General features: G+C 55.7%; 1 protein-coding gene across 4 annotated transcripts in view; it reads right to left on the reverse strand.

Annotated features, from left to right (window-relative positions):
• Positions 1 to 20158, reverse strand: part of LOC125282233 (uncharacterized) — a 154170-nt gene that overhangs the window by 94290 nt on the left and 39722 nt on the right. For 2 of the 4 annotated variants that reach the window (XM_057306436.1, XM_057306435.1), the window contains exon 4: positions 16355 to 16440. The exons of 1 other annotated variant lie outside the window; for it this stretch is intronic. The gene's annotated coding sequence lies outside the window, so the exon portion shown is untranslated. Of the gene's footprint in view, positions 1 to 340; positions 427 to 16354; positions 16441 to 20158 lie in introns of all 4 variants that reach the window. One more of the 4 variants, XM_057306434.1, reaches the window with a different exon arrangement.

Raw genomic sequence — 20158 nt, forward strand, 5'->3', positions numbered from 1 at the left:
ATTGGAATTACTTCTGGCCCCGAGGGAGAAGACACAGAGGGACAGAAGATCTGTCTGTGTAGATCGTAGCTGAGAACTTCCCCAATCTGGGAGGGAAACGGGCATTCAAGTCCAAGAGGTAGAGAGGACTCTTCCCCAAATCCACAGGAATAGAGGAACACCCTAACATATACAGTGACGTTTGCAATTTCAGACACAAAGAGAAAATCCTGAAAGCAGCTTGAGACAAGAGGGTCTTCTAGCCACATACCTATCCACAGAGACCTGGCACACCAGAAAGGGCTGGCGTGATCGAGTCAGGGTACTAAATGAGAAAAACATGCAGCCAAGAATACTTTACCCAGCAAGGAGGCATTCCGAATAGGAGCAGAGATAAAGAGCTTCCAGGACAGAAAGGAACTCAAAGGATTTGGCCGCGAAACCACCCTGCAAGAAATAGGAAGGGGGATCCTGTAAGTGAAGAGACACTCCAAGAGTACCACAGACCAGAAAGAAACAGAGACCATCTACAGAATTAGGGACGTGACAGGTAACGCAATGGACTCATCTCCATCTGCTTTTTAGATTTTTTCTTTATCATTGGTCTGAAGCAATTTTATTGCTTCCCATTTTATTGGGATGTAGGTTGATAAGGAGGGTTTTTTTTTCATGATCTTTATGTTTGGGGATTTTGTTGGCTGGATTCCTGAATTCTTGAATCTCTGGGTGTAGAGGGTTCATACAATTCAGATAATAATCAGACATTACTTCTTCAAACAGTTTTTTTCTGTACCTCAGCCAATTTCTTATCTACCAGGCCACGTGAAATTGCTACAAAGCTCACACATACTCTAGTGTTTGTGTGCAGGGCGTGGTTTGCACCCTTCCTTTTCTCTGCTTTATTCTGGACAAATGCAGTGATCATACATTCACGTTCTCTCCCTCTCTCTCTCTCTCTCTCTCTTTTTGCTATTTAGTGTCTAACGTGAAAGAAAGGCCATCTACTACATTTTTCATCTTAGACGTGCTACTGTTCAGCTCCAGAAGTTGGGTTTTCCTTGTTTTCCTATTTTCTATATCTCTGTTTCACTTCATCCTTTGTGTACATTCTTACGTATATAAAACCTCTTTCTAACGGTGGTTTGAATGTCCATGGGCAATACTTCCATCGTCTTTTTCATTTCTGGGTAGGTTTCTATTGTTCAATCTTTCTCCTCAGTACGAGGTGAACTTTTCTCCCTCTTTGCATCCTGGTAATCTTTTGTTGGAAGGCAGCTATCGTGAATGTTAATTGTTAGATATTAACTATGGCTTATATTTCTACACATACTCTTGAGGATTGTTCTGATGGGGAGGCTCCTGGAAAACTATTTTATCCTTCCAGACTAGCTTTCCAAAGGTTTGTTAGGTGGTATCACAGTGGTCTTCAATGTATTTTGCTACTGTTCTGTTGGTATTCTGAGCTCTCTTTGCAATGTCCCACGAATTACGAGGTTTTCCACTCTGCCTGCTGCCGGTAGCACAGACTTTTCCTGATTGTGTGTGAAGGCTAGTGACATTTTCCTCTCTGCTTCCCCTGGGCTATTATTTTCCCCACACCACCTACGTTCCTCACACATGTGCCCTACTGCGGAATTCTATGACAACTCCAAAGTGATCCTAGATGGCTTTCTGAGGTCCTCTTTCTCTGTGCAGCTCTCCTCAGTATTCTGTACTGTAAACCACAGCCATATTGACTTCTCCAAACTTCCACCTTGCTGTCTCCAACTCATGGAAATGGCTGAGCTTCGCCTGTGTTCTACATTCCTGACCCGTAGACTAGAAATGAAATCTCTTTAGGCAGTAAGTTAGGGAAATGCAGAGTCCCTCATGTTTGTCTTCCCCCTTGCACTAGTCACTTCCCTGCATTGCCTGGAAATATATCGAAAGTGTTCTTTTGCCAGGGCGCCTGGGTGGCTCAGTTGCTTACGCCTCCGACTCGTGATCTGGACTCAGGTCACGAACTCAGGGTCTTGGGATCAAGACCAGCATTGCGCATCACACTCAGCACAGAGTCGGCTTGAGATTCTGTCTCCCCTCTCCCTCTCTCCTCCCCACCCCCCCCCCACTCTGTCTCTCAAACCAACACAGAAAATCTTTCAAATAAAAGAAAACCAGTTACGTAAGAGACAGCCTCTGCAACAAGGGGAAGACCCCAGCAGGGTCCGTGCCTTGCCCAGAATCACAGACTGGTAAGAAGGCAGAACCAGGCCTGAACCCAGCTCTCCGAGTGTCCTCAACGGTGGGGCCGTGGCTGAACCTAGCTACTCACTGGGAGCTCGGGAAGAGGTTGTGTTTTGGAACTGGCTGTAGACCTGGAGATGGTGTGGGGGTGAGAAGAAGCATCGACATCCCAGGCAGGAGGCATCCCAGCACGTACCCGTCTGAGGAGGAGCCCGGGCCAGGGCAACCCACTGACGGCACCCCTGCCCGCAGGACACCCAGAGGAAAGGAGGGATGGCTCGTGACACACGACTGGCAGCGTCTAGGGGTAAGGGTGGGCTCAGCCCCTCTAAGCCAAGGCTCCAATGCCTTCTGCAGGGTTTGCCTTGGAAATTAGAAAGCCTAAGACCTGGGAAAGCTATTTCCCATCCACCCCTAGGTGGGACTCTCATCTTCTGGGCCTGCACAATAGGAGTACTGGGGCACGCACACGTGCACAGATACACACACAACACAATAGGGACTGTGGGTGGCATCGGAGGAGCTACAGACTCAGAGAAGGTGAGAAAGGAAGAAAATGTGGTGGCAGGTATTCCCTACGTGGGACACCACTCCCCCAGTTTCTTAGATGGTATCCCACCTATGCCTGTGGACTTCCGCAAGAAGTCCGCTGGAAAAATCCCTATCGCACAGGCAAGACACAGACCATCCCTGACGGGCACAACGGCTTCTCCGGGGTCCCCAACAGGGAAGATGGAGACTTGCGTCAGAGCCCGGGGTGTTTCTAAGCTGGGGCCCTGGCTGCACCCAGACCTTCCCTAGGGCCTGTGGAGAGGGTTGTGTTGGTGTCACCGGGTACGCATGTGGCATGGCACGCAGAAAGGGGATGAGCAGTCGGCAGCCCAGAGCACTGTTTGTGTAGGTGCTAGTCCAGGTGTGCACTCGGGGAGGGGATCCCAGGAAGTGAAGTCACTTCCCTGATAACCGACCCCCACAGAACTTGGAACCCCGGTCACCAGGCACCCACATTCTAGTGCGGTCCCCACTTGGCCGGAGACATTCGATAGTGAAAGATGTTCTCTTGCTGCGTGCCCATTTTCCGGGGCTCTGGCTTCCAGAAACCCCGGGCTGAGGGACTTTTCACCTGCTGCAGACACTGGCTCAACCCGCGCCCCCGACGCCGCAGGGCCTTTGCCAGGAGGTGCCGGAAGGTAATACCGAGCGGCCTAGGCTAGGCCAGGCCAGGCCAGGCCAGGCCACGCCAGGCCACGCCAGGCCAGGCCAGGCCACGCCAGGCCAGGCCAGGCCACCTCTCCGAGCCACCCCCGGGCAGCCCCATCCCCCCAGTTTCAGGGAAAGAGGGGTATGTGGGGGAGGTCCCGCCCTGGGCTGGAGGAGGTTGCAGGGCAGTGGATACCCTGGGGATGACTTCATGGTCACACCGATGCCACGGTGGGCAGGGTGGAAAGAGGATTCCTGAGGTGCCTCTCACCAGGGCCAGAGTGAATCCAAGGCCCTCGAGCTGTGTCACTTTTCTCTCCATGGTGGAGCTGCGTGCATCCTGGGGTGTGGTGGGTCTGCAAGGGAGTCCCCTGGGTCTGAGGACCAGCAAAGGCAGCCAGACAGACCTCCGAGGCCTCCCGCCTGGCTGCCGGGCACTGTCTTTACAGAGCTCCACACAGGAGACAGGGCAGGAGCTGAACGATGGGATCCCCTGCCCCACCTCCCAAAAGGACAGGAAGGAGTCCCCTACTGCCAACAAAGTCCAGCGCTGGCTCAGGGTGAGTGGAGGTGCCGGAGGGACCCAGCACCCAGGGCACCGATGCGGCACAAAGGGACCCAGATCCCAGAAACCAGCCTCTGGGCTCCTCGGGGCTCCCTCCTGGACTCCTGCTCCCATGTGAACCTGGATCCCCATCTCCTCCCCAAACCTGCCCTCAGGGCCCTGCCAACGGCCTTGGCCCCATGCACAGTCCCTATCCACATATCTGTACGAATATCAGAAAAGCCACCTTAAACCACCTCTCATCCCTTGCTCGAGATCCTGCTGAGCTGGGAGACTTTTCCCCAAAGGGGCCTGGGGCTCATGGTACTATGCCTATTGCTCTGCCCTTTGGTTGTGAAGGAACCCATCCCTGGGGGCCCTCCAGGGTCCGGAGCAGGCGCCTCCTTGTGCTGCACAACATTCCAGAAGGCCCATCCGTTACCGCAGCCACTGAGCCCTTCACAGAGGCAGGACGTTCATGTGATTCCCTTCTGTTGCCAACTCACAGCGCTGCACGGAACATCCCACGTGCCCTAAAATCCCGAGCACCCCCACCCATGAAACAGTCTCTGTGTTCTCAAGCCTGACATACATCGTCAGAAATCACAGGGACGATGCCGTTAGTGCAGGGAGCGGCTGTCAATACTCAGCTAACGATCTGACCTGAGATACCGACGTCCATTCACACACCCCCCACCTCACATCCCCGTATTCTTGCCATTCTCCTTTTTCCCTAAAGAGATTGCACGAGTTATTTTTTTGAGAGACAGACAGAGATAGAGATAGAGATAGAGACAGAGACAGAGACAGAGACAGAGACGGGGGTTGGAGACACAGAGGGAGAGACAGGATCCTCAAGCAGACCCTGCCCTAAGTGCGAAGCCTGACGACGGACTCGATCTCAGGACGCGCGCATCAGGAGCTCAGCCGAAACCAAGAGGCGGACCCTGAACCCACGGAACCAGCCAGGCACCTTGCTCCTTTTGTCTACTGTGGGCCCTCCTGTCCCACCTCTTTGCCTACGTCACCGAGAGCCTGGGGGTTTGCTCTGGGCTCCAACCCCCAACCCTCCTGGTGACCGCAGTGAAGACCGCATGTCTCCCCTGTCCCACCTCAGGCTAGAAAGGCCTCAACCGTGAAGAGCAATGGGACCTGCGTGGTGCGGCCCCAACGGGCAGAGCTGCTGAAGAAGCGAGTAGAACACCTGCTGCCCGCCTTCCTAGACGGAGACCTCAGCTACGTCTCCATGTTCCTGGCCACATACAGAGCTTATGCTACCACCCAGGAGGTGCTGGACCAGCTGGTGACAAGGTGAGCACCCTGCCCCTCCCCAGCCCAGTGGGATTTGCCCACCTCCTGCCTGGGAGTCTGGGGAATGCCACCCAACTTCGCGGAGCCTCAGTGGGCTCCTCGGACTGGGGCAGAGTTATTACAGGGACTCAGTGGGGTCCTGGAGGGTAAGGACACCTGGGCGCCTGGCCCTGTGGAAAGGTCCGCTACGGGGGCTGTGGTCGTGCCCGTGGATCATCGTCCCGCTCCCCATGAAGAAGCCTCTGCCTCAGCCCTCACCGTCACCACGGTCTTGAGCTGGGCTCTTTTCCCCTTGGAAAAGGACATCTGACACTCCATCTGGGGTCTGTGTCCTGGGTGAGACCAGAGCAGGCATGCCCGGGCAGGAGCAGGGGGCCCCAGGCCCACTCAGCTCTCTGGGATGGGGCTGGTGGGGGCCCTTTCATTCATCGAGCATAAAGGATGGATGCCCTTCTAGGTGCAGACCTGCAGACGCTTCCCTGGGCGCTGACTGTGATCCCACGCACACAGCAGACAGCACCCGGGAGCACCCCAGGGCTCCATTCTAGTCGGCAGTCAGACAGTGACACTAGATATGATGAGAGGGAGGGTTCACAGGGCATTTCATGCGATCCCCCCCACCCCCCACCCCTCCGGCCTCCTCTAGCTACGGATGCGTCCTCTCTTCCTGGGACGAGATCGGCGGAGACCAGGAGCAGCGGGGCACGTGAGTGAGCTTTGGCTAATGCACAGGGCCCTTCCTTCTTCGAGAGGGCAGCGAGGGGACTGTGATCTGGGGGCTGCTGGACCCTCATCCCACACATCTGCCATTCCTGTGAGAGGGTCCAGGTCTGAGGGCTGCTTCTGCAGAAGAGGAAAGGGGGCCTGGAGAGCCCTGGGTGGGGTGTGGGCACTGTGGGAGAGCAGAGCGGGCTGGAGGGCAGCCTCAGCCCCTAACAGAGTCATTCCCCATCCCCGCCGCCTCTCAGCCCTGTCTCTACCCTAATCCTGGGACCCAGAACAAAGGGCATGGCTTCCACACATCTGGTGGAACGTCGACACTGGGTGCTCAGCAGGTACTCAGGAGACCCAGGGTGGCCTCGGGGACTGGACGTCCCCCAGCCAGTGGGAGATTAGTGTCCACGCAAGGACACCCTCTCCTGGCACCTACTGAACGAGGCAGCACGTAGGCACGGGAGGGGAAGTGGGCGGTATCGGGAGGGTCCTGGGAAGGCCAGGGATGGGACAGAGTCCCTTAGTTCCCTCCTTGGTTGGATAGTCACAGCAATGACCACGCCAGACACGCCACCCCTCCCTGCCCACATGCAGTGCAAGTCACGCGGCAAGTGGGCAGGGAGACTGAGCAGGGTGTCCAGCTTCCGCTTGGAGGACAGAAATGGTCACACCAGGGGTCAAGGACTCCCACTCACAGAGGCTTTGGGCCAGCCCCTCCTCAGTGACCAGGCCTGCCTCAGGCAGCTCTGCCACATCACAGGTGGACATGGAGTAGGAATGGGCTCTGACAGCCAGGAGCCGGGGACCCAGGGGCCCAGGCTCCCACAGGGGCTCCCTGGGGCATCCGCGTGGGAGGTGCCCTGTCCTCTGACTCCTCTGCCCAACCTGTCTGTCCCCAGGGTCATCTCCTCCGTCCTGGGCACCTGGCTGGACCACTACCCTGAAGATTTCTTCCAGCCCCCAGAATTTCCCTGCCTAAAGACACTACTGGCATACGTAGGGCTCCTCGTGCCAGGCTCAGACCTGGAGCAACGTGCCTGGCTCCTCCTCTCTCGGCTGCGACACCTCGAGCCCGCTGAGCCGGAGGCTGGGGGTGAGGAGGACTGGGGGTGACTGATGGAGGCCTGTGGAGGGGAGAGAGTGGGCCACACAGAGCAAGCCTCCACAGACTGCAGTGTGGCTGGGAGCAAGGAGCGGTCTCAGATCACTGTCCCCATGGGCTACAGTTTGGGGAGACCACCCAGGGATGGGTTCTTAGACAATACTGACTGGTGGGCAAAGTTGCCTTCATTTGGAAGGGACATGGAAAGACAATCATGATGACCATACTTTCTCTTCTTGGAGCGACAGCAGCAGCCCCAGAGCGAGATCCGCGACCGCGCCGAAAGCTAGTCCCACCTCCCACTGTGGTGCCTGATGCAGCTTCAGAGCCTGAGCTGGAAAATCCCATCACTGCTGCTGGAGCTCAGCAACTCAAAAGAGCAGGGACGTCATCTGTCGTGTCGGGCCCAGTGCAGCTGGTGGTCAGAGCTCTGATCCACCGTGAGGACGTGCAAGAGTCACCTGCGCCCTTGGAAAGCCAGGAGCCTCAGCAGGCCCCAGCACCAGCCACGGAGGTCCCTGAAGAGCCCGAGATGACACCTCCCACGTCAGAGCCACGGCAGGATATACTCACAGCTCTGACTCCCTGTCGGGAGCTAGAAGAGTCACGTGCACCTTTGGAAAGCCTGGAGCCCGCGCAGGCTCCAGCACTACCTATGGAGGTCCCTGAGGGGACCCTGATGCCACCTGCCCTGTCGGAGACGGCGCAGGACATACTCACTGCTCTGACTCCCTCTCAGGAGCTCCAGGAGCCACGTCCGGCCTCGGCAGCGCCGGAGCCCGAGCAGCCTGCAGCACCAGCTTCGGAGGTCCCTGAAGAGCCCCTTAGGCCGCGTCCCATGTCACAGCCAACAGAGGATATACTCCCACCTCTGACTCCCTGTCAGGAGCTTGAGGACCGCCCTGCACTTTTCGCAGCCCCAGCGTCCGCGCACGCTGCAGCACTAGCTACGGAGGTCCCTGAAGGGCCCCTGATGCCACTTGCCATGTCTGAGCCACCGGAGGATGTACACAGAGCTCTGACCCCCTGTCAGCAGCTCCAAGAGCCACCTCCGGCCTTGGCAGCGCCGGAGCCCGAGCAGCCTGCAGCACCAGATTCGGAGGTCCCTGAAGAGCCCCTTAGGCCGCGTCCCATGTCACAGCCAACAGATGATATACTCCCAGCTCTGACTCCCTGTGAAGAGCTTGAAGACCGACCTGCACTTTTCGCAGCCCCGGCGCCCACACACGCTGCAGCACCAACTATGGAGGTCCCTGAAGGGCCCCTGATGCCACCTGCCCTGTCAGAGACGGCGCAGGACATACTCAGAGCTCTGACTCCCTGTCCGAAGCCTGAAGACCCACCTGCGCCCTTGGCAGCCCCGGAGCCCGAGCAGGCTCCAGTCCTAGCTATGGAGGTCCCTGAAGAGCCCCTTAGGCCACGTGACATGTCGGAGCCAGCGGAGGCTATACTCACAACTCTGACTCTATGTCGGGAGCTACAAGAGAAACCTGCACCTTTTGCAGCCACAGCGCCCGCGCACGCTGCAGCACTAGCAATGGAGGCCCCTGAAGGGCCCCTGATGCCACTTGCCGTGTCTGAGCTACCGGAGGATGTACACAGAGCTCTGACTCCCTGTCAGGAGCTCCAAGAGCCACCTCCGCCCTTGGCAGCGCCGGAGCCCGAGCAGCCTGCAGCACCAGCTTCGGAGGTCCCTGAAGAGCCCCTTAGGCCACGTTCCATGTCACCACCAACAAAGGATATACTCACAGCTCTGACATCCTGTCAGGAGCTTGAAGACCCACCTGCACCTTTCGCAGCCCCGGCGCCCACGCACGCTGCAGCACCAACTATGGAGGTCCCTGAAGGGCCCCTGATGCCACTTGCCATGTCAGAGGAAGCGGAGGATACACTCACAGCTCTGACGAACGGTCATGAGCTGCAAGAGCCACCGGCGTCTATGGCAGCCCCAGAGCCTGAGCAGGCTCCAGCTCCAGCTATGGAGGTCCCTGAAGGGCCCCTGATGCCACCTGCCCTGTCGGAGCCGGCACAGGACATACTCACAGCTCTGACTCCTTGTCAGAAGCTCCAAGAGCCACCTGCGCCCTTGGCAGCCCCAGAGCCCGAGCAGGCTGCAGTCCTAGCTACGGAGGTCCCTCAAGAGCCCCTTAGGCCACGTGACATGTCAGAGCAACCGGAGTATACACTCACAACTCTGACTCTCTGTCAGGTGCTAGAAAGGTCACCTGCACCTTTGACAGCGCGGGAGCCTGAGCAGGCTCCGGCACCAGCCATGGAGGTCCCTGAAGAGCCCGTGATGACAACTTCCATTTCAGAGCCACAGCGGGATATACTCACAGCTCTGAGTCTCTGTCAGGAGCTTGAAGACCCACCTGCACCTTTCGCAGCCGCAGCGCCCGCGCACGTTGCAGCACTAGCTCTGGAGGTCCCTGAAGGGCCCCTGATGCCACTTGCCATGTCAGAGGAAGCGGAGGATACACTCACAGCTCTGACGAACGGTCATGAGCTGCAAGAGCCACCGGCGTCTATGGCAGCCCCAGAGCCCGAGCAGGCTCCAGCTCCAGCTATGGAGGTCCCTGAAGGGCCCCTGATGCCACCTGCCCTGTCGGAGCCGGCGCAGGACATACTCACAGCTCTGACTCCCTGTCAGAAGCTCCAAGAGCCACCTGCGCCCTTGGCAGCCCCGGAGCCCGAGCGGGCTGCAGTCCTAGCTATGGAGGTCCCTCAAGAGCCCCTTAGGCCACGTGACATGTCAGAGCCAGCGGAGGATATACTCACAGCTCTGACTCTCTGTCAGGGGCTAGAAAGGTCACCTGCACCTTTGACAGCGCGGGAGCCTGAGCAGGCTCCGGCACCAGCCACGGAGGTCCCTGAAGAGCCCGTGATGACACCTGCCATTTCAGAGCCACGGCAGGATATACTCACAGCTCTGACTCTCTGTCGGGAGCTAGAAGAGTCACGTGCACCTTTGGAAAGCCTGGAGCCCGCGCAGGCTCCAGCACTACCTATGGAGGTCCCTGAGGGGACCCTGATGCCACCTGCCCTGTCGGAGACGGCGCAGGACATACTCACTGCTCTGACTCCCTCTCAGGAGCTCCAGGAGCCACGTCCGGCCTCGGCAGCGCCGGAGCCCGAGCAGCCTGCAGCACCAGCTTCGGAGGTCCCTGAAGAGCCCCTTAGGCCGCGTCCCATGTCACAGCCAACAGAGGATATACTCCCACCTCTGACTCCCTGTCAGGAGCTTGAGGACCGCCCTGCACTTTTCGCAGCCCCGGCGCCCACACATGCTGCAGCACCAACTATGGAGGTCCCTGAAGGGCCCCTGATGCCACCTGCCCTGTCGGAGCCGGCGCAGGACATACTCACTGCTCTGACTCCCTGTCAGGAGCTCCAAGGGCCACCTCCGCCCTTGGCAGCACCGGAACCCGAGCAGCCTGCAGCACCAGCTACGGAAGTCCCTGAAGAGCCCCTTAGGCCACGTCCCATATCAGAGCCAACAGAGGATATACTCAGGGCTCTGACCCTCTCTCAGGTGCAAGAAGAGTCACCTGCACCTTTGACAGCGCGGGAGCCTGAGCAGGCTCCGGCACCAGCCATGGAGGTCGCTGAAGAGCGCGTGATGACACCTCCCATTTCAGAGCCACGGCAGGATATACTCAAAGCTCTGACACCATGTCAGGATCTTGAAGACCCACCTGCACCTTTCGCAGCCCGAGCGCCCGCGCATGCTGCAACACTAACTATGGAGGTCCCTGAAGGGCCCCTGATGCCACCTGCCCTGTCGGAGCCGGCGCAGGACATGCTCACTGCTCTGACTCCCTGTCAGGAGATCCAAGAGCCACCTCCGCCCTTGGCAGCGCCGGAGCCCGAGCAGCCTGCAGCTCCAGCTTCGGAGGTCCCTGAAGAGCCCCTTGGGCCACGTCTCATGTCACAGCCAACAGATGATATACTCCCAGCTCTGACATCCTGTCAGGAGCTTGAAGGCCGTCCGGCACTTTTCGCAGCCCCGGCGCCCACGCACTCTGCAGCACCAACTATGGAGGTCCCTGAAGGGCCCCTGATGCCACTTGCCATGTCAGAGGAAGCGGAGGATACACTCACAGCTCTGACGAAAGGTCATGAGCTGCAAGAGCCACCGGCATCTATGGCAGCCCCAGAGCCCGAGCAGACTCCAGCTCCAGCTATGGAGGTCCCTGAAGGGCCCCTGATGCCACCTGCCCTGTCGGAGCCGGCGCAGGACATACTCACAGCTCTGACTCCCTGTCAGAAGCTCCAAGAGCCACCTGCGCCCTTGGCAGCCCCGGAGCCCGAGCTGGCTCCAGTCCTAGCTATGGAGGTCCCTGAAGAGCCCCTTTGGCCACGTGACATGTCAGAGCCAGCGGAGGCTATACTCACAACTCGGACTCTCTGTCGGGAGCTAGAAGAGTCACCTGCACCTTTTGCAGCCCCGGCGCCCGCGCACGCTGCAGCACTAGCTCTGGAGGTCCCTGAAGGGCCCCTGATGCCACCTGCCCTGTCGGAGCCGGCGCAGGACATACTCACAGCTCTGACTCCCTGTCAGGAGCTCCAAGAGCCACCTCCGCCCTTGGCAGCACCGGAACCCGAGCAGCCTGCAGCACCAGCTACGGAGGTCCCTGAGGAGCCCCTCAGGCCACGTCCCATATCAGAGCCAACAGAGGATATACTCAGGGCGCTGACCCTCTCTCAGGTGCAAGAAGAGTCACCTGCACCTTTGACAGCGCGGGAGCCTGAGCAGGCTCCGGCACCAGCCATGGAGGTCCCTGAAGAGCCCGTGATGACACCTCCCATTTCAGACCCACGGCAGGATATACTCAGCGCTCTGACTCCCTGTCAGGAGCTTGAAGACCCACCTGCACCTTTGGCAGCCCCGGCGCCCGCGCACGCTGCGGCACTAACTATGGAGGTCCCTGAAGGGCCCCTGATGTCACTTGCCTTGTCAGAGCCAGCGGAGGATATACGCAGAGCTCTGACTCCCTCTCAGCAGCTCCAAGAGCCACCTGCACCTTTGGCAGCCCCGGAGTCCAAGCAGGCTACAGCACCAGTTATCGGGCTTGCCGAAGGGCGCCGCCTACCACCTCTCTCAGTGGAGCATCCGGCCTCGGCCCCGGAGCAGCCGTTCCTGCTCGCTGAATCCCCAAAGGATGGCTTCCCCTCCCCTGTCATTCCAGTGTTTCTAATTTTTGCGTTGTTCATGCACCTATTTCATAGCTTAATACATTCTGGTCTATAAATAAAGGATAAATTGAGTTTTCATGGAATTTTACTCTGATCCTTTTAAACTGTACCTCCAGGTGTCATTAGGTACACAGTGTCTCACAACCTGTCCTTCTACAATATTTCCCTCCCAGACACTCCCGTGCCACTCGTCAGATACTGCTCATTCCCTCAGCCCAGTCCCTGCAGCCACGGCTCCCCTCTCGTCTCCGCCTCTGTGAGTTACTTCTTCTGGGTTTTCGTGTGTGTGGGATCAGGCAGTGTGGCCTTTTTGTATCTAGCTACGTAACCTATGAGTGATTCATTTTTTTTTCAGCTTTTTTTCTCTTAAAAAACAAACAAACACAGAAAAACAAAAACAGAAACAAAAAAAAAAAAACCCCATTTTACTACAAAGGAATATTGCTGATACAATACCGCGCATGTGAAGCCCCAAAATGAAATGTTTTCATGATCTGGGATAGGCTTCCCTTTTGTAAGTGTGACCCAGGAGCCAGAAATATCTGGGTCCAGGAGACACCTTCAAAATCTTTCATTTTCCTGGATAGGCCAGGTTTCAATGATTCTAATGTGCATGTTATAAAAATATTAAGACTGCATATTAAATCTTCCTCTTTATTACAAACGTATCAGGTAATTTAAAAGTTCTCTAAGGTTTCAGCCAGATTACGTTTCGGTAGCAAAAGAGTGATGTAAATATGAAGAAAGGAAGACACATTCCTTCTACCTTCTACCACGAGAGCCCATAACACATGGCGTCCCTCTTCCAGTCCTTTCCCTCGGAGTGTATGGGTGAGTGAGAGCGGGGGAGGGGGTTTGCCTGTGTGGGGGACAGGGTGGGGCAGGGAGGGTTCCACAGCTGGGCTCTTGTGCGGCCGGAGGTCCCCACAGTGGACAGGCACTGCTACACCTCTCCTGTCCCCTTCTGCATTTTCAGGGGCTACACATCATTTACTCAGCAGCACCACCTGCCCAACAACTGAGACCTCTCCAATTCTTTGAGTCTCCTCCTTAAAGTGAAGAGTACAATGTGCCGTAAATCTCTTCTGCTTTAGGGCTGTTTCCTAAAAGCACAATTTCTGGAACACACGCTAGTCCCATTGTTGGAGTATTGGCTGCAGGGTCCTCTAGCTATACTCTCTTTCTTTCCGTGGAGCCTTGCTCGGGAAAGGAGGGTCCCCGGAGACTAGAGATGAACCCTGAAATCACGAGGAAGACAAGCCAGCACTGAGGCCACCAGGCTACCTGGGCGGGACCCGTGGAGCAGGGAAGAGCCTGTCCATACCGCCCTCATGGATCCTCCCTCCACAAGCAGCCCTGCCCCCCCACCCCCCCACCCCCGTCCTGGAACACCCCTCATCCAGACCCTGTCCCGGGACACACCCCAGCCACTCCAGCCCCTCTTGCTCTAGAACTCAGCTTCTAAGTAGAGCAACCGGGTCCTGCTTCCAGGCCAGCAGAGGGGCGTCGGCCGGGCCACACTTGTCTGCTTGCTCCGGGTCCATCCTTTTGGGCCCTCTCCTCGCAGGAAGGAACCAACCTCTCAGGGCCGCTCAGCTCAGGGAGTCACAGACATGACCTGAATGTGTTCATCCATATGTCCACTAGGTGGCAACAGCGAGAACTGCTCGAACCTCTGTGAACAGGAGGGACCTTTACTGAGGAGGCAAGAGAAGGCTAGCTGAGGAGGACAAAGCCGGAACTGACACCCCACCCCCACCCCCCACCATGGGGTGGACGTGACATTCCTCAGGCACTCCCGGCTGCCCTAAGGGGCAAAGAAATAGTTCACCTATAGACACCATAATCCTGCAAGACTTAAGTCTCCCTCAGTTTCCCAATGTCTTAGCACTTTCCAAGAACCAAGCCCTTCTATCAATTACTTAGCTTCCTGAAGGGAAAGTAGATACAATGAAATGTCCTTCTAATCTGCAGCCTCCAGGAAGTTCCCAACCGTCTTAATGTTCATGCCTTGCTAGAGGGCAAAACCACCTTCCCTAGACAATGGCAAGGCCTCCGTACCTTGGGAGTCTTCTTTAACGTATGCAAGTATTATCTCAACCTCCCTTTTTCCTTCCCTTCCCCCAACCCCATAGTCTTATCATCAGCCACCCCTCACAAGCCGGGGCAGCAGCTCTTTCTGCCACGGGTCCTGTCATAAACCACCAATTTTGCACCAAAGACGTCTCAAGAATTCTCTCCTGGTCGTCGGCTCCGGGTTCCACCCCACTGAACCTCACCTATATTCCACGACCTCCTCATTTCCAAAGCACACCGGGTGCTCATGGAAGCTGCAGGATGGACAGAGCCTCAACCGGCGGCTTTGGCACTGGGCATAGCCCCTCCACACCCCTCAGGCTCCTCCAGCAGTGACCCCCTGCCCCTGCCAGCCCCGATTCCCGATAACCCTCCGGTTCAGTTGTTGTGAGAGCAGTGCCTACGCTTCCTGCTCGAGACCCAAGTGAGGAGAAGGGAGAGATCCCTCTCCTCGCACCAAGTCACTTGACGGGGAGTCCACTTGATCAGAAGCTCTCCGTCTGGGAGCCCTGCAAAGGACAGGAATGCTGTGACCCTCCGCCTTCCCCCAGGACCTTTGGTGTGGGGAGCACCGCAGACGTCTACACAACTTGGCGCACAACAGCATCACACCTCCGCGCCTACAGATGCGGGCGGCCGTTTTTATTCTCACCCTCTCAAGAGGCGGGGAAAGCCCTCTGGGAACGCAAGGCACACAGAGCAACCCGCTGACCCTGAGCCCCACCGGGCCCCCTGGCAAGGGGCAGTGCATCCCCGTCCAGGCAAAAACACCTGCGAAACAGGGCACTAGGCCCCTGCCCCCCGAATACGAGGTGAAACAACAAGTGAACAGCAAGTTTACAGACCAAAGAGGACGGCCAAACTCCGGCGCTAGGGGAAAACAGCACCTAGAGCTCGAGGCTTTTTCTCATCGTTCATTTCTCTCTCCATTCAAAATTTTCCATTTCGTTTTTTTTTTTTTCTTGTCTTTTGTCCCTTTCCAACTACTTTTTCTTTTTCTCTTAGCAACTCTTCATTTTTCAATCTTTTCTTAACTTTCATTTTTTACATTGACATTTTATACACATATTCTTCATTTTTGGATTCCTGGCGCTATATTCAATTTGATTTCTGTGTATATATGAGTTTGGCTTTCTTTACCATTTTGGGATTTAGTGACTTCCAACACACCGACCAACAGACACTCGGGACCAAGTGGCTCACCCTGTTTTGTCCACCCTGTGAGATCCTAATCTCTCTCTCCCCCATCCATTCTTCTCTGGGAAAAGTGACTAGAGGGAGGGATTCACAGCAAAAGAAAGAGCCAGAGGTAACCCTCTCTGCCACTGATCTAATGCATACGGTTTTAAGTAAGATGTCAGAGCTGGAACTCAGGATGACAATTACAGAGTTGCTAGCTGGGCTTGAAAAAAGTCTAAATGACACGAGAGACTCTCAGAGTGCAGAAATGAAATCGAATCAGGCCCAAATTCCAAAGGCTCTAACTGAGATGCAGTCTACATTGCATGTGGACGCTCTAACGGCCAGGGTCAATGAGGCAGAAAGCAGAGTCAGTGACACCAAAGACAAGCTGACGGAAAGGAAGGAAGCCGAGGAAAAGAGAGAAAGCCAACGAATGGACCATGGGTGGAGGAATCGAAAAATCAGTGATGCCACAAAAGGAAACAATATTGGAATTACTTCTGGCCCCGAGGGAGAAGACACAGAGGGACAGAAGATCTGTCTGTGTAGATCGTAGCTGAGAACTTCCCCAATCTGGGAGGGAAACGGGCATTCAAGTCCAAGAGGTAGAGAGGACTCTTCCCCAAATCCACAGGAATAGAGGAACACCCTAACATATACAGTGACGTTTGCAATTTCAGACACAAAGAGAAAATCCTGAAAGCAGCTTGAGACAAGAGGGTCTTCTAGCCACATACCTATCCACAGAGACCTGGCACACCAGAAAGGGCTGGCGTGATCGAGTCAGGGTACTAAATGAGAAAAACATGCAGCCAAGAATACTTTACCCAGCAAGGAGGCATTCCGAATAGGAGCAGAGATAAAGAGCTTCCAGGACAGAAAGGAACTCAAAGGATTTGGCCGCGAAACCACCCTGCAAGAAATAGGAAGGGGGATCCTGTAAGTGAAGAGACACTCCAAGAGTACCACAGACCAGAAAGAAACAGAGACCATCTACAGAATTAGGGACGTGACAGGTAACGCAATGGACTCATCTCCATCTGCTTTTTAGATTTTTTCTTTATCATTGGTCTGAAGCAATTTTATTGCTTCCCATTTTATTGGGATGTAGGTTGATAAGGAGGGTTTTTTTTTCATGATCTTTATGTTTGGGGATTTTGTTGGCTGGATTCCTGAATTCTTGAATCTCTGGGTGTAGAGGGTTCATACAATTCAGATAATAATCAGACATTACTTCTTCAAACAGTTTTTTTCTGTACCTCAGCCAATTTCTTATCTACCAGGCCACGTGAAATTGCTACAAAGCTCACACATACTCTAGTGTTTGTGTGCAGGGCGTGGTTTGCACCCTTCCTTTTCTCTGCTTTATTCTGGACAAATGCAGTGATCATACATTCACGTTCTCTCTCTCTCTCTCTCTCTCTCTTTCTCTTTTTGCTATTTAGTGTCTAACGTGAAAGAAAGGCCATCTACTACATTTTTCATCTTAGACGTGCTACTGTTCAGCTCCAGAAGTTGGGTTTTCCTTGTTTTCCTATTTTCTATATCTCTGTTTCACTTCATCCTTTGTGTACATTCTTACGTATATAAAACCTCTTTCTAACGGTGGTTTGAATGTCCATGGGCAATACTTCCATCGTCTTTTTCATTTCTGGGTAGGTTTCTATTGTTTAATCTTTCTCCTCAGTACGAGGTGAACTTTTCTCCCTCTTTGCATCCTGGTAATCTTTTGTTGGAAGGCAGCTATCGTGAATGTTAATTGTTAGATATTAACTATGGCTTATATTTCTACACATACTCTTGAGGATTGTTCTGATGGGGAGGCTCCTGGAAAACTATTTTATCCTTCCAGACTAGCTTTCCAAAGGTTTGTTAGGTGGTATCACAGTGGTCTTCAATGTATTTTGCTACTGTTCTGTTGGTATTCTGAGCTCTCTTTGCAATGTCCCACGAATTACGAGGTTTTCCACTCTGCCTGCTGCCGGTAGCACAGACTTTTCCTGATTGTGTGTGAAGGCTAGTGACATTTTCCTCTCTGCTTCCCCTGGGCTATTATTTTCCCCACACCACCTACGTTCCTCACACATGTGCCCTACTGCGGAATTCTATGACAACTCCAAAGTGATCCTAGATGGCTTTCTGAGGTCCTCTTTCTCTGTGCAGCTCTCCTCAGTATTCTGTACTGTAAACCACAGCCATATTGACTTCTCCAAACTTCCACCTTGCTGTCTCCAACTCATGGAAATGGCTGAGCTTCGCCTGTGTTCTACATTCCTGACCCGTAGACTAGAAATGAAATCTCTTTAGGCAGTAAGTTAGGGAAATGCAGAGTCCCTCATGTTTGTCTTCCCCCTTGCACTAGTCACTTCCCTGCATTGCCTGGAAATATATCGAAAGTGTTCTTTTGCCAGGGCGCCTGGGTGGCTCAGTTGCTTACGCCTCCGACTCGTGATCTGGACTCAGGTCACGAACTCAGGGTCTTGGGATCAAGACCAGCATTGCGCATCACACTCAGCACAGAGTCGGCTTGAGATTCTGTCTCCCCTCTCCCTCTCTCCTCCCCACCCCCCCCACTCTGTCTCTCAAACCAACACAGAAAATCTTTCAAATAAAAGAAAACCAGTTACGTAAGAGACAGCCTCTGCAACAAGGGGAAGACCCCAGCAGGGTCCGTGCCTTGCCCAGAATCACAGACTGGTAAGAAGGCAGAACCAGGCCTGAACCCAGCTGTCCGAGTGTCCTCAACGGTGGGGCCGTGGCTGAACCTAGCTACTCACTGGGAGCTCGGGAAGAGGTTGTGTTTTGGAACTGGCTGTAGACCTGGAGATGGTGTGGGGGTGAGAAGAAGCATCGACATCCCAGGCAGGAGGCATCCCAGCACGTACCCGTCTGAGGAGGAGCCCGGGCCAGGGCAACCCACTGACGGCACCCCTGCCCGCAGGACACCCAGAGGAAAGGAGGGATGGCTCGTGACACGCGACTGGCAGCGTCTAGGGGTAAGGGTGGGCTCAGCCCCTCTAAGCCAAGGCTCCAATGCCTTCTGCAGGGTTTGCCTTGGAAATTAGAAAGCCTAAGACCTGGGAAAGCTATTTCCCATCCACCCCTAGGTGGGACTCTCATCTTCTGGGCCTGCACAATAGGAGTACTGGGGCACGCACACGTGCACAGATACACACACAACACAATAGGGACTGTGGGTGGCATCGGAGGAGCTACAGACTCAGAGAAGGTGAGAAAGGAAGAAAATGTGGTGGCAGGTATTCCCTACGTGGGACACCACTCCCCCAGTTTCTTAGATGGTATCCCACCTATGCCTGTGGACTTCCGCAAGAAGTCCGCTGGAAAAATCCCTATCGCACAGGCAAGACACAGACCATCCCTGACGGGCACAACGGCTTCTCCGGGGTCCCCAACAGGGAAGATGGAGACTTGCGTCAGAGCCCGGGGTGTTTCTAAGCTGGGGCCCTGGCTGCACCCAGACCTTCCCTAGGGCCTGTGGAGAGGGTTGTGTTGGTGTCACCGGGTACGCATGTGGCATGGCACGCAGAAAGGGGATGAGCAGTCGGCAGCCCAGAGCACTGTTTGTGTAGGTGCTAGTCCAGGTGTGCACTCGGGGAGGGGATCCCAGGAAGTGAAGTCACTTCCCTGATAACCGACCCCCACAGAACTTGGAACCCCGGTCACCAGGCACCCACATTCTAGTGCGGTCCCGTATCAGGCTCACTTGGCCGGAGACATTCGATAGTGAAAGATGTTCTCTTGCTGCGTGCCCATTTTCCGGGGCTCTGGCTTCCAGAAACCCCGGGCTGAGGGACTTTTCACCTGCTGCAGACACTGGCTCAACCCGCGCCCCCGACGCCGCAGGGCCTTTGCCAGGAGGTGCCGGAAGGTAATACCGAGCGGCCTAGGCTAGGCCAGGCCAGGCCAGGCCAGGCCACGCCAGGCCAGGCCACGCCAGGCCAGGCCAGGCCACCTCTCCGAGCCACCCCCGGGCAGCCCCATCCCCCCAGTTTCAGGGAAAGAGGGGTATGTGGGGGAGGTCCCGCCCTGGGCTGGAGGAGGTTGCAGGGCAGTGGATACCCTGGGGATGCCTTCATGGTCACACCGATGCCACGGTGGGCAGGGTGGAAAGAGGATTCCTGAGGTGCCTCTCACCAGGGCCAGAGTGAATCCAAGGCCCTCGAGCTGTGTCACTTTTCTCTCCATGGTGGAGCTGCGTGCATCCTGGGGTGTGGTGGGTCTGCAAGGGAGTCCCCTGGGTCTGAGGACCAGCAAAGGCAGCCAGACAGACCTCCGAGGCCTCCCGCCTGGCTGCCGGGCACTGTCTTTACAGAGCTCCACACAGGAGACAGGGCAGGAGCTGAACGATGGGATCCCCTGCCCCACCTCCCAAAAGGACAGGAAGGAGTCCCCTACTGCCAACAAAGTCCAGCGCTGGCTCAGGGTGAGTGGAGGTGCCGGAGGGACCCAGCACCCAGGGCACCGATGCGGCACAAAGGGACCCAGATCCCAGAAACCAGCCTCTGGGCTCCTCGGGGCTCCCTCCTGGACTCCTGCTCCCATGTGAACCTGGATCCCCATCTCCTCCCCAAACCTGCCCTCAGGGCCCTGCCAACGGCCTTGGCCCCATG

Source organism: Ursus arctos, unplaced genomic scaffold, assembly GCF_023065955.2.
Source record: "Ursus arctos isolate Adak ecotype North America unplaced genomic scaffold, UrsArc2.0 scaffold_37, whole genome shotgun sequence".
NCBI lineage: Eukaryota > Metazoa > Chordata > Mammalia > Carnivora > Ursidae > Ursus > Ursus arctos.